The following is a 13,040-nucleotide window of genomic DNA, read 5'->3' as shown; positions in this document are numbered from 1 at the left end:
CCTGGATTCCCTAAGCTACTTCTATCTAAATTCAACTTGAACCAACCTGAATTTGGCATGGAGCATCTCACCACCTGCAGCGTTCTACATCTCCAGACCAATAACAGGACCTTCAAACGGGCCAAAATGAGTTTATCAACCGCCGATAACCTGCCAACTTTGTGCACATGTCCAGCCGACGCTCTTAGCCAGTATTTGATGGAATTCCACACAACAATGAGGTTCTCCAGTTTATCTTCCATCCGGGCTATGCATCGACAATGCCATAACCTCCATACCACAATAGAAGAGATTAAACCCAGAACAATGCCAAGTTGAGACTGTCTGGAGGCCAGAGTGAACCATGCTTGAACTCTTGCACACCAACTTAGCAGATGGACAAACGGGAAACCAAGCTCTACCGACACTTTCCGCCACATTCCTTGAGCAAAACCTCCCCTATTTAAAAAGTGTTCCAGGTCCTCCACATGCCTCACTTCACAACAATTACAGCAAGAAACCATCGGTATACCTGCTTTCTAGACCTGCACATCCACAGATAAACAATAAAAGCTGCTCTCCATGGACAAATAGCTAACTTAGATGGAAGCCATATGTTCCATATCCATTTTGCCCATCCAAAATTCTGCCATCTCACTCAGATTAATTCCCTTGCCGATTTAGTAGAAAAAGAACCATGCTTATCTGGAAGCCATATGAAAACATCTTTGGCATCTTTCAAGCTCTCCACAGCTTCCATAACCTCCCTTGCCAACGGATTACCAAGCATATTCTGCAATCTGTCCACATCCCACCCATCACTAATCATCAAATCCTTCACTCAGATCGTAGGCTCTACCACTCTATCCACTGTTTCAAACAAGGCATTGTCACCCAGGAATTTATTGTACCATAGCAATATATTTCCTCCCTTACTTTCCATCTTGAATTCTACAATAAACTGGGAATCTCCTCAACAATTCTCTTCCAAAACACAGAATCTGCCCTGCACTCTAAGTTCAAAACAAGGTGACTATGTTTTATGTATTTTGACCGAAAAAACTTCGCCCATAAAGTATTTTGGTGTAGCAACTGCTAGGGCTAAGCAGAAACCTGAAAATCCGACTCCGACCCCAACTCTGCTCCAACACCGACTTGTCAGAGTCGAAGTCGGAGTTTTTTCTCCATGGAAAGTCGAAGTCGGAGTCAGAGGCGGAGGTTGAGTTAATCCAACTCCGCTCCGCTCGGCTCGACTCTGACTCCGATACTCCGCCCCGACTCCGATACTCCGTCTTCGACTCTGCCTCCAACTCCTCTCCGATATTGTACATATTTTATAAAAAAATGTGTTTTTCTATATATTAATCATATAAATATAAATATAATAACATCTAATAATAATGTATAAATACTAAATTGATTAATAATAGTTTAGTGTATTAAACATCATGCTATTTCAATATTACTACCATGTAATACTAAATTACTAATGTACAAACACTAAAATGCATAATAACATGTAACATTGTAATTCTAATGTATAATAACATGTAACATTAATAAATAAACACTAATACATAAATAATAAATTTATAATAACATGTAATACTAATGTATAATAACTAAAGTATTGATTATACAGATTTTATATAACTATATCGTAGATTCTTATATAGTTAATTAAACTCAATAATATAGTAACATGGCCCCATGGGTTAATTATTATAAAATAATATATTTATAAAATAATATAATTATAAAATAATATATTTATAAAATAATATAATTATAAAATAATATATTTATACTATAATATATAGACTAAATTGATTAATAATTGTTTAGTGTATGTAAACATCATGCTATTTCAATATTACTACCATGTAACACTAAATTACTAATGTATAACTACTAAAATGCATAATAACATGTAACATTGAAATACTAATGTATAATAACATGTAACACTAATGGATAAACACTAATATATAAATAATAAATTTATAATAACATGTAATACTAATCTATAAAAACTAAAGTATTGATTATATAGATTTTATATAACTATATCTTAGATTCTTATGTAGTTAGTTAAACTCAATAATATACTAGCATTAGGGCTGCAAATGAACAGAGCCGCTCGTGAACAATTCGAGATCAACTCGTATAAACTCGACTCGGACTCGGTTCATTTAATAAATGAATTGTTCGTGAACATTAATATTGGTTCGAATATTAAACGAGCAAAACTCGTATAATCTCGACTCGATTCGGTTTAGGCTCTTGAACAATATTCGTATAAACTCGATTCGACTCGTTTTGAACTCGTCACAATACTCGTAATATTAATATATATATATTTACATATATACTTACATGTATTCTTTTATTATATATATTTTATATGCTATGTATATTATTTTTTATACTTTGTATAAGTAATATATATAAAAAATAATATATGTTGTTATTTTAAGTTTATGTATAAGTAACATGTTTTATTATTTTACAATAATAATTTATCTAGTTCATAAAAGAATTATTGAGTCAAATATAAAAATTTTATAAAAATAAACAACTCTAATTGATTGCGACACTTTCTTAACTAATCATATTTGATTATTTGGCCATATTTAATATTATATCAATGATAATCGAATATTTAATATTAAATTAATAGTTTAATTATGTAATTTTTTAAATGACTTTAATGTATTAGGCATTCTTGATGCCATATGTATTGGAAAGTGACAATGAATCAATGTTACATTGATATCTAGTTAAAATTGATTAAAAGAAATAATCTCATTTATTTATAAAAAAAAAAAAAAATCTCATTTGTGCTTTAGCCAACCAAAAATAAAATAAAATTGTGGATCAGATTTTAACCGAGCTCGAGTCGAGCTACTCGAGCTCGTATAAACTCGTATATTTTTTGTACTCAAGTTCGAGTCGAGTTCGATTATCATTTATTTTATACGAGCCGAGCTCGATCAGAAATTTTCAATATTTTTCGAGCTCGAGTCGAGTTCGAGCGAATATATATGCTAAACAAGCTCTTGACTCCCTGCTCGAATTCGACTCGATTCGGTTCGTTTGCAGCCCTAACTAGCATAATTATTATATTGAGTTAATAACATGTAATACTATCGTACAATAACATTGTAAATTGTAATTTGAAACTAGTTATATAATAATTGTTAATAATTATTACAAAAGAAGATGCTATCGTTTATAAAAACCATAGTACAAGCCTATAGACTATAATATGTAATTAATCACTATAGTATAAGTCTATAGACTATAACATGTAATACTATATCATAATAATATGTAATTGTCAATAATCAATACTATAATACAACTACAAGATTAATAATTTTCATTAATCAATACTAACAATTAAATTAACTATTGAGTGATGGAAAAAATTATAATTATAAAAATCATAAATAGAATCATGGAATGATAATTATAATTATTATACTAAAAATGTAAAGGAGAACAGCGCCGTTTACTGATCCCATTTCCCGAATCCCATAATCCTATTCCCCCCCCCCCCCAGTTCCCGAATGATATCCCATAATCCCAATTCCCATTTCTGATTTCCTAAAAAAAACCCTAAGTGAGACCCATCCGTGCCATGGCTTTCCACCCTCTCACTCTCACACTATCGCTTCCCCTCCCAGCTTCTCTCTCTCTTCTGGTAAGTGGTAAGCCCTATCTCATCATCTCTCTCTTCTCCCTTCGTGGTCAAAGGTTATAATTTTGCATGGATATTTTCTGTGCATGCCACTTCTTGTAATTGTTGATGATTGCCAACAAATATCAGTTCCACCTCGAATTAAATATTCTTGAATCTTGATGTGCATACGCAGCTGGAGAAGCATAATGCTTAGGAAACATGTAGGGCATCATGGGCCCATGGCTCTGTCCACCAGATACATATATAATAGTTTGCATCCTGCATCCACTTTCCTCTCACATCCTCAAGTGGGTGCAGCATTGTCTTTAAAGTATTCCAATCAAATTAAGTTCATTAAGCACAATCATGTGGTCATCCAGCTTTTAGCCCGTGCAAGTAGTACGGTTTGTTCAGCTTCCACCACAGCATATATATTTTGCAACAGAACTTTGGACCCATAAGATCACAACTATGTATTAATTTTTTTTATCCAACTTTTTAAATTGATATGTTTTTGCTTTAAGCAAACATGAAGCCCAAAAATGCTCCGCATGTACATGACCATAGGAAAATTACATGACCATTTAATACTTACAGTAAATCCATGCATTACTGATTTATGAAGCTCTAAAATTAATGCTCACAGTCTCTAAAATTAATGATTTACAGATTTATTTTTTTTAAGTAACTCTATGGTTGAGTCTTTACTACTCTTTAGGAGTGAGAATTATTTGGCAAAGGTGTAATTTGTAAAGACTAGAAGTGGGTGATATGGAAGACACCAATTTTCATATAAAACTCTTTTATCTCACTAATAGTCACTTCTTGGCTTTCCCATTACTGCTTTCTTTTTCATACTATGGAAATGAATGTTGATGAATTCAGTTCAAAACAGATAGGAATAGTACTTTAAACCCTTCCTTTCTTGGAATTGATCTTCATATGGATTGATCTTCAAATGGATTATGGTTAAAGTTTCAGGTTATTATAAGTTGCTGTTGGATTAAAGAAATTTTAATGTTTTTGGGGCTGTTGGGGCTGTGTTGAATACTCATTTTGGGGCTGTCTTAACCTAACTTGTTTGTTGTGTTCTACAGTTCTAGTTCTTAAATCATGGATATAGAAAGCACAAGCACTCCTACATCCACAACTACATCTTGTCCTACATCCCAGCACCAGAATCGCCTATTGATGCTTCCAATCCCAGAGTCTAGCAGACCAATAGACTCTTCGATAGGCACTCCTAGTGCCTTCCGTTCTAACCCTCACCCTCCACCAGGTAGTAGAATTCCTAAGAATAGGTATGAGGTATGGGCCTACTTCACAAGAGTGCCCGATTGTGATCCCGAAGAGGCTATAGCTACCTATAACCATTGTCAGACGCAATGAAAATGCCATCCCAAAAGACAAGGCACTTCGGCTATAAAAACACACATCCAACTTTGTCCCAAAATCTGTAAGAGTAAATTGGACAAAAGTCAAACATTCTTGGTCCTAGAAGCAAGGAGTGAAGGAATGGGAATGGCAGAAGACCTTAGGGATGACCAAGTACAATGAGAAAAAAAATCCAGGCTGCCCTTGCTAGGATGGTGATAGTGCATGAGTTAGCCTTTAGGGTTGTTGAGGGAGAAGGGTTTCGGGAATTTGCTAAATCCCTTTATCCTAGGTTTCCTATTCCTTCTCGATTTATAATAATGCGTGACTGTATGAGGCTATTCTTGAGAGAGAATGATAGCTTGAAGAAAATGTTTTTGACCACCAAACAAAGAGTGTGCCTAACCACCGACACTTGGACTTCTATCCAAAATATTAATTACATGTGTGACCACTCACTTCATTGATAGTAGTTGGAAGTTGCATAAGCAAATCATTTCAATTGTTCGGATTAGCGACCACAAGGGGGTAATGATTGGGGCATTGACAAAATCCTCACAATTACAGTGGATAATGCTACATCTAACGACTCCGCTCTTGATTGGTTGAGAAAAAGGGAAATAGGAAGTGAGGATTGTGTTGCAGCTCACGAGTTTATTCACGAGGTGTACGGCACACATCTTAAACCTTGTTTTGAGTGAAGATTTGAAAGATGTTGATGACTCAATTATAAGTGTCTGGAATTTGATTATGTATGTGAAGTCTTCTCCCCAAAGACTTGCCACTTTCAAGTCGTGTTGATAAATCAAAAATTCAATGTTCTAGCTTTTTGGGTCTTGACATGCCTACTAGATGGAACTTGACTTTTCTTATGTTGGACATGGCTGAGAAGTATCAAAAAGCCTTCCAACTTTTGCTTGATGAGGATCCCTACTCACGAGTTTATTTGCCTGAGGATGGGCATGGGAAGAAGGGTCTAAGAGCTCCGAGGCCTGATGATTGGGAGACCATAAGAAACTCAAATGAGTTTCTTCAAATATTTTATAGTATCACTTTGCGTATTTCTGGTACGCAATATGTCACATCAAATATGTATGTCCAAGAGCTTATTGGCATTCATAAATATTTGAATGCTTTTTGTGACGATAGTAATCAACGCTTGAGTTCAATGGCTTTCAGAATAAAGGCAAAGTATAATAACCTATCAAAAAAAAAAAGGCAAAGTATAATAAATATTGGGGTGATCTTGAAAAAATAAATCGGTTGTTGTTTATTGCTACCATTTTTTATCCACGGTTCAAATTGGTTACTCAAGCATATTGGTTCAAGAAAACATTGGGCGTAAGAGGGGTGAGGAATTTGTTGCACTCCTCAAGAGGGATATGGAATATTTATATGAACAATATGTAGAGTTTGGTCGTGGGTGCGTAACTAGGTCTAAGAAAACTAGGAGTGGTGAAGGCAGTGCATCAATGGGGAGTCGTAATAGTACCGTCACAGCATATGATCCCTTGGACGTTTTGAGAGAGTGGCATCAAGAGCGGGAAACAGCTTCCTTGATAGATTGTAAGTTTGAGCTAAAGCGGTATTTGTTAAGAGGATGTTGAGATTCCTACGGGGAGTTTCAAAATTTTAATGTGGTGGAAAGTCAACTCCACCAAATATCCAGTTCTTACTCTAATGGCAAGAGATATCTTGGCTATTCCGATCGCCACTGTTGCATCTGAGTCGGCATTTAGCACAAGAGGCCATGTCCTAGATTCATTTAAGAGTTATTTGGCTCCTAGAATTGTAGAGGCTCTTGTGTGCTCGCAAAACTAGTTGAAGTTCACTCCTATATGCTTGAGTCAGAATTATTCGGAAGGCATTGATGATGTGCAGAGCTATAAGTTAGACTTAGGTAATGTATTTAGAGATTTTTTTAAGTTGTTATATATGTTGATTTTGACATTTTATGATACTAACCTCCTATACTTTAATGTCTTAATGTAGAATTAACCAATTCTATGGCCAGCATACTTCATGAAGATGATTGACAATTTGACAGATTGAGGTTTGAGTTACTATCCAACAATCTTTTAATTTATTTTATATATGAATCTATCTTTAATTTATATTATTAGTGTTATTATTTTTATTAATGATCATGTGGGTTTTGGCTTTTAATGTATCATTTTCATAGATGATGGATAAATCTGGTCTGCCAGTCACATACAAAGCCTGACAAGCAATAACAGGTTTGCAGAAGAGAGGACCTTGCTTTTTACTTTTGTCTCCATTCCCTTTTTTTTTTTTTTTTTTTTTTTTAGAAGGCGTTGACAGGTCATGTTGCTTTAGGGGAGCATTAAAAATATATTGCTGTATAGATTGTCCACCTTTGACACTACAAAGATAGAGATTTATAGCTGCTACCATCAATCAATTAAAATTCTAATTGGATGAACTAAAAGCAACGAAATGGAGGTAGCATTAAATACTTTTCAAAGTCTATAATATTAATGAAATTTATGACAAAAATATTAAATATTATAGGATTGATATAATATGTCTATCTCTCTGTTTAAAATTAGACCATCAACGTAAAAAAGAACCTTCTTTCGCCATTATCCTAAGAAATCAATGGCTGAATGAGAAGGCATTATTTAATCACAATAACAATGTTTTCTCCTACATTGACAATTATATCATATGCTACTGTATGTTTTCCTTACTAATCTTTTCATTTTTTTTTCAAGCACAAACTTGGAGGTAGGGCTGTTTGGAAGTTTGTTACATTTACTTTATTGTTGTTGGGAACATTTGTTGAGCATTCAGTTTGTAATTTAACTTATTTTGGTGCATTTGTAAGTTTGTAATTTTGTTGAACTTGTTGAGGAATTTCCAGCCTTGGTTGGCACTTAGCACTTAGAAAATGTTGAATTTCTTTTGTTGTTGGGAACTTAGAAAATGTTTGTTGTAGTAGTGGTAAGTAAATATTATTAATATATTATGATGAGTGTGGATGTTTATTGTAGTGAATCTAGTGATTAGTTGGATGTTTATTTTTTATTTTTTATTTTTAACAGCATGAGCATGTTAGTATGTTACTTGTCACTTGTTTTTAGTTAGTTGTATTTTTTGTTATAATCAAAAGTAAATTATTTAGTTTAGATTATAATTTTTGTAAAAATTGAAATTTGAAAGCCCACACAAAGTTTCTTTTTAAAAAAAGTGGGTTAAATATGAAGTTAAAAAAGACAAAAAAAAAAAGTACATAATCCGACTCCACTCCAACTCCGCTCCGAGAAGTCGAAGTCGGAGTTGGAGCAGAGTATGTGTGGATCGGAGTCGGAGTCAGAGGCCAGATTTGGCCTCTGACTTAGTCAATGTCGGAGTCGGAGGTTAGCCATTCTGACTCCGATCCAGGCCTGAGAGGAGTCAGAGGTTGGCCATTCTGACTCCGATCCAGTCGATGCTCAGCCCTAGCAGCTGCCAACCAAATTTCAAAGAAAGAGATCTCTACACTTCACCAATATCACGCACACCTACCCCACCCTCCTCCACTAGCACACACAATTTCTTCCAGGACCTCCACTTCCGCTTACCCATACCACCCTAATCACCCCAGAAAAAAGAGGCAAACAACGAATGTAACCTCTTTATCACAGCTTTAGGCATTTTAAGAACTGATAGGAGATGAATTGGCATAAAACGACTAATGGGTCTGTTTAAATACATAACAATACACATACTTTAAGGCAATCAAAAGTATATGTATCGGTACGCACATACTAAACTGATGGATCTGCTTAGTATTGGTACATATTTTAGTGAATCAAAACTATACGTATTGGTATGTATTTAGAAAGCATCAGTATTGATATTTGAATAGCACCTTTTAGCTCAGTAATATAAATATTGTATATGTACTTGCACGTATTTATGTATGCACACGTGTTTGTGTGCATGTACCTTTTTTGATAGTTAAGATGATTTTATTAATGAGCAAAAAGGTGCTATCCAAGTAAACTGGTGTATACAGTAGATACATCTAGCTAGCAAGAGTAAATCAGTCATAAAATTCATCAGGGAAAACATAAGATGCAGCTATACAATGATAAATGGATCTTCCTTAAGTTCCTTCACACTCCTCTCACAATCCTTGACATTTTGATCATTCCACTGCTTCCAAATGCAACACAATAGGCAAATTGGGAACATTTAACATAAATTTTCACCAAGTAGGTGACCGAACTGACCTTTCCAACACTTAAAAAATCAATCACCCATCAAAATATAACCCAGTCCAAGTCAAAAAGGCTAAAAACAGCTTTCCATAAGATATACATTAAAATGTACTAACAAGCAATCCATTACCACCTCGTTCTTATTACACTTTTTTTTTATATATATAACAACAAACCTCATTCTTATCACACATACAACATCAATTTATCACTACAACCCCACACTTTAATAAATTATCCAGTGTATGTATTTTCCTTGATGCTGCCACCCAAGCAAGAAAGCCATTCTCAACAGAGCCACTCCATATATACTTCCATTGATCATGACTCCAAATACCCTTTTTGATGGGGTACACCACATCATGTCTTCTCTTCCTTGTCTCCATCAAATAGAATACAACTAACTGTTGATTGGCGAAAAGAGATCCATCTCCCAATCTTGTGCAGCTCTAATAAATTCCACTTCCCACTGACTATGGCCCATTGAGATCTGCAAATTATATACCATCGAAGCATCCTAAAACTGTGCAATATTGAGCAAGAATAGAAAGATCCCCTTAAAAGGTTGATCTAAACACTAAGCATCCTGCAAGAACTAGATCTTGGAGCCATTTCCCACCTTGTATCTGGTATTTGGACAAACTCCCCAACCTTGACAATTTTTTGGTGGACTAACCCCATAAGCCCTATTAACCTCACCAGAGCACCAATCCTCCTAGTTGATACCATGTTTCAAGTCTACCACCATTCTCCAAAGGCTTTTTCTCTCATCAGCATATTATCATAACCACTTCCCCAATAAAACCCATTTAAAATGGATCGATTTCAAAATCCCCAACCTCCTCCTGAGAGCCACTCCATATATACTTCCATTGATCATGACTCCAAATACCCTTTTTGATGGGGTACACCACATCATGTCTTCTCTTCCTTGTCTCCATCAAATAGAATACAACTAACTGTTGATTGGCGAAAAGAGATCCATCTCCCAATCTTGTGCAGCTCTAATAAATTCCACTTCCCACTGACTATGGCCCATTGAGATCTGCAAATTATATACCATCGAAGCATCCTAAAACTGTGCAATATTGAGCAAGAATAGAAAGATCCCCTTAAAAGGTTGATCTAAACACTAAGCATCCTGCAAGAACTAGATCTTGGAGCCATTTCCCACCTTGTATCTGGTATTTGGACAAACTCCCCAACCTTGACAATTTTTTGGTGGACTAACCCCATAAGCCCTATTAACCTCACCAGAGCACCAATCCTCCTAGTTGATACCATGTTTCAAGTCTACCACCATTCTCCAAAGGCTTTTTCTCTCATCAGCATATTATCATAACCACTTCCCCAATAAAACCCATTTAAAATGGATCGATTTCAAAATCCCCAACCTCCTCCTGAGAGCCACTCCATATATACTTCCATTGATCATGACTCCAAATACCCTTTTTGATGGGGTACACCACATCATGTCTTCTCTTCCTTGTCTCCATCAAATAGAATACAACTAACTGTTGATTGGCGAAAAGAGATCCATCTCCCAATCTTGTGCAGCTCTAATAAATTCCACTTCCCACTGACTATGGCCCATTGAGATCTGCAAATTATATACCATCGAAGCATCCTAAAACTGTGCAATATTGAGCAAAAATAGAAAGATCCCCTTAAAAGGTTGATCTAAACACTAAGCATCCTGCAAGAACTAGATCTTGGAGCCATTTCCCACCTTGTATCTGGTATTTGGACAAACTCCCCAACCTTGACAATTTTTTGGTGGACTAACCCCATAAGCCCTATTAACCTCACTAGAGCACCAATCCTCCTAGCTGATACCATGTTTCAAGTCTACCACCATTCTCCAAAGGCTTTTTCTCTCATCAGCATATTATCATAACCACTTCCCCAATAAAACCCATTTAAAATGGATCGATTTCAAAATCCCCAACCTCCTCCTGACAGACACCTTGGACAAGTTCACTAGGTGAGATTTTTACTCCTCCCCAACCTCTCCCCATAAGAAGTCCCTCTATAACTTTTCAATTCAACTGGCAATGCCTACTGGAAGAGGAATTTGCATAACTTATACAAAGTTCTAAAAAGTTGTGGGAATTCAAAATTGGGAGAACATCAATTTTATGTTGCCCCAATTTTGAGTTCCCATGAAAGAAGCCTTTGTGAATACTACCAATGGAAAATAAGTACTTTCATGTTTTAAGCACACAAAAAAAAGCACCACGACCTCAATTACGCCATGATTAAAAGATGCAGAAAATTGAAACCTTTTCAACAGACCCATCAATCGTGTAATAATTAAAAAAGCATTTATTTGAATTGTCCAAAAAACAAATTTTAATGCCACCATTATCAACACACCAAGAAGACAATATCACCATTTGAAAGCATAAATTAAAACTAACTTCCAAACACTTATCTTAATTGAAACAAAATTGAATGAAGAAACCAAAATTAAACGCAAATGCACTTATAACCAAGCATTGCACATACCCAAGTACATGAATTTTAGGTTAAACCATATATAAACGGAGTCTATCTAGTAAACCACCACCTCTTCGCGCTTGAAGAAAGGGGGCATTCAGCTTAGAAGAAAAGGGGGCACCATCTATTTGCATCTCTATATCTTTTCTTAGCTTTCAGGGAAAAAAAAAATGTTACCCACAGCACTGAAGCAACACATTAAATAATGCTTTCACAGGTAAAGAAAAATGTCTTGGCAACCAAAACATTATTAACTTTGTCTCAGAACTGCGATAAACAGCGTCTTTAACACGAAGATCTTTGAGAACCCAAATTTACAAATAAAATCAAGCACGAGAATCCAACAAGCGGAGGACTTTTGACTCGGAGAGACTATTCGGTACGGAAATTAAGAACCAATCAAAATGGAAGGCGTTGAATACCCAGTGAGAGAGAGTTGGAGTAGAGGACTCACCTGAGTGAAAGTGAAAGGGCACAATCGGCTCGGCTCCAATCCAGGGAGGGAAATTTCAGTGAAGGAATAAGGATGCAAAAGTGAGAGAGGAAATGAATTGGAGTAAGCAATGGGGATACAAGGGAGCGTTTAGATTTTGTTAATTTTTGGGCTTAGGGTGTCGGTCGGAACACGGGTTCAGGTGCTGCCTGTTTTACCTTTCTCCTTCTCGGCTCTCGCTCTCTCTCTCAAAATCGATGATGTTTAAGGGTTTGTTTGGTAACAAATGTTTTCACATATATATTTTCATCAGTTTGAGTGTGAATTCCAAAAATCGACTCGGCGTCGGATTTAGAATCCTGGTCCGCTCTCAACCCACTCCGGCTCCTGACCAAACGAGCCTGAATTAGATTCTTTTTAATTTGTCGGCCAGCGGCCCAGCCAGCGTTAAAGTTGGAGGTATCGCTAAACAAACTCTCAGTGTTCAATTGCGAATTTATGATCCGACTTAAGGCCGGTTTATACAGTGAGATTGGGTAAAAGTAAAATAAAATATTATTATTATTTTAAAATTTAAAAAAATTAAATTAAAATTTAAAAAATTAAATTATTTATTATATTTTACGTAAAATTTTAAAAAAATTATAATGATAAAATAAGATAAGATAAGTTGAGATAATGTGAAACCACCTCCTAATCTAAACAACGCTAAATTTTAATTGGGAGGTGGTTTCACCTTATCTCAACTTATCTTATCTTATTTTATTATTATAATTTTTTTAAAAATTTTACGTAAAATATAATAAATAATTCAATTTTTTAAATTTTAATTCAATTTTTTAAA

The 13,040-nt window shown here is 35.3% G+C and overlaps 1 protein-coding gene across 4 annotated transcripts in view; it reads right to left on the bottom strand.

Annotated features, from left to right (window-relative positions):
- Positions 1 to 12,614, bottom strand: part of LOC122318675 (protein CHROMATIN REMODELING 20) — an 83,203-nt gene extending 70,589 nt beyond the window's left edge. For 2 of the 4 annotated variants that reach the window (XM_043136237.1, XM_043136238.1), the window contains exon 1: positions 12,218 to 12,614. The gene's annotated coding sequence lies outside the window, so the exon portion shown is untranslated. The remainder of the gene's footprint in view (positions 1 to 12,217) is intronic. The other 2 variants (XM_043136236.1, XM_043136240.1) reach the window with 2 other exon arrangements.
- Between the last annotated feature and the right edge of the window lie 426 nt (positions 12,615 to 13,040).

The sequence above is a fragment of the Carya illinoinensis genome, chromosome 8 (assembly GCF_018687715.1).
Source record: "Carya illinoinensis cultivar Pawnee chromosome 8, C.illinoinensisPawnee_v1, whole genome shotgun sequence".
Lineage (NCBI taxonomy): Eukaryota > Viridiplantae > Streptophyta > Magnoliopsida > Fagales > Juglandaceae > Carya > Carya illinoinensis.
This window is presented reverse-complemented; position numbering and strand designations above follow the sequence as displayed.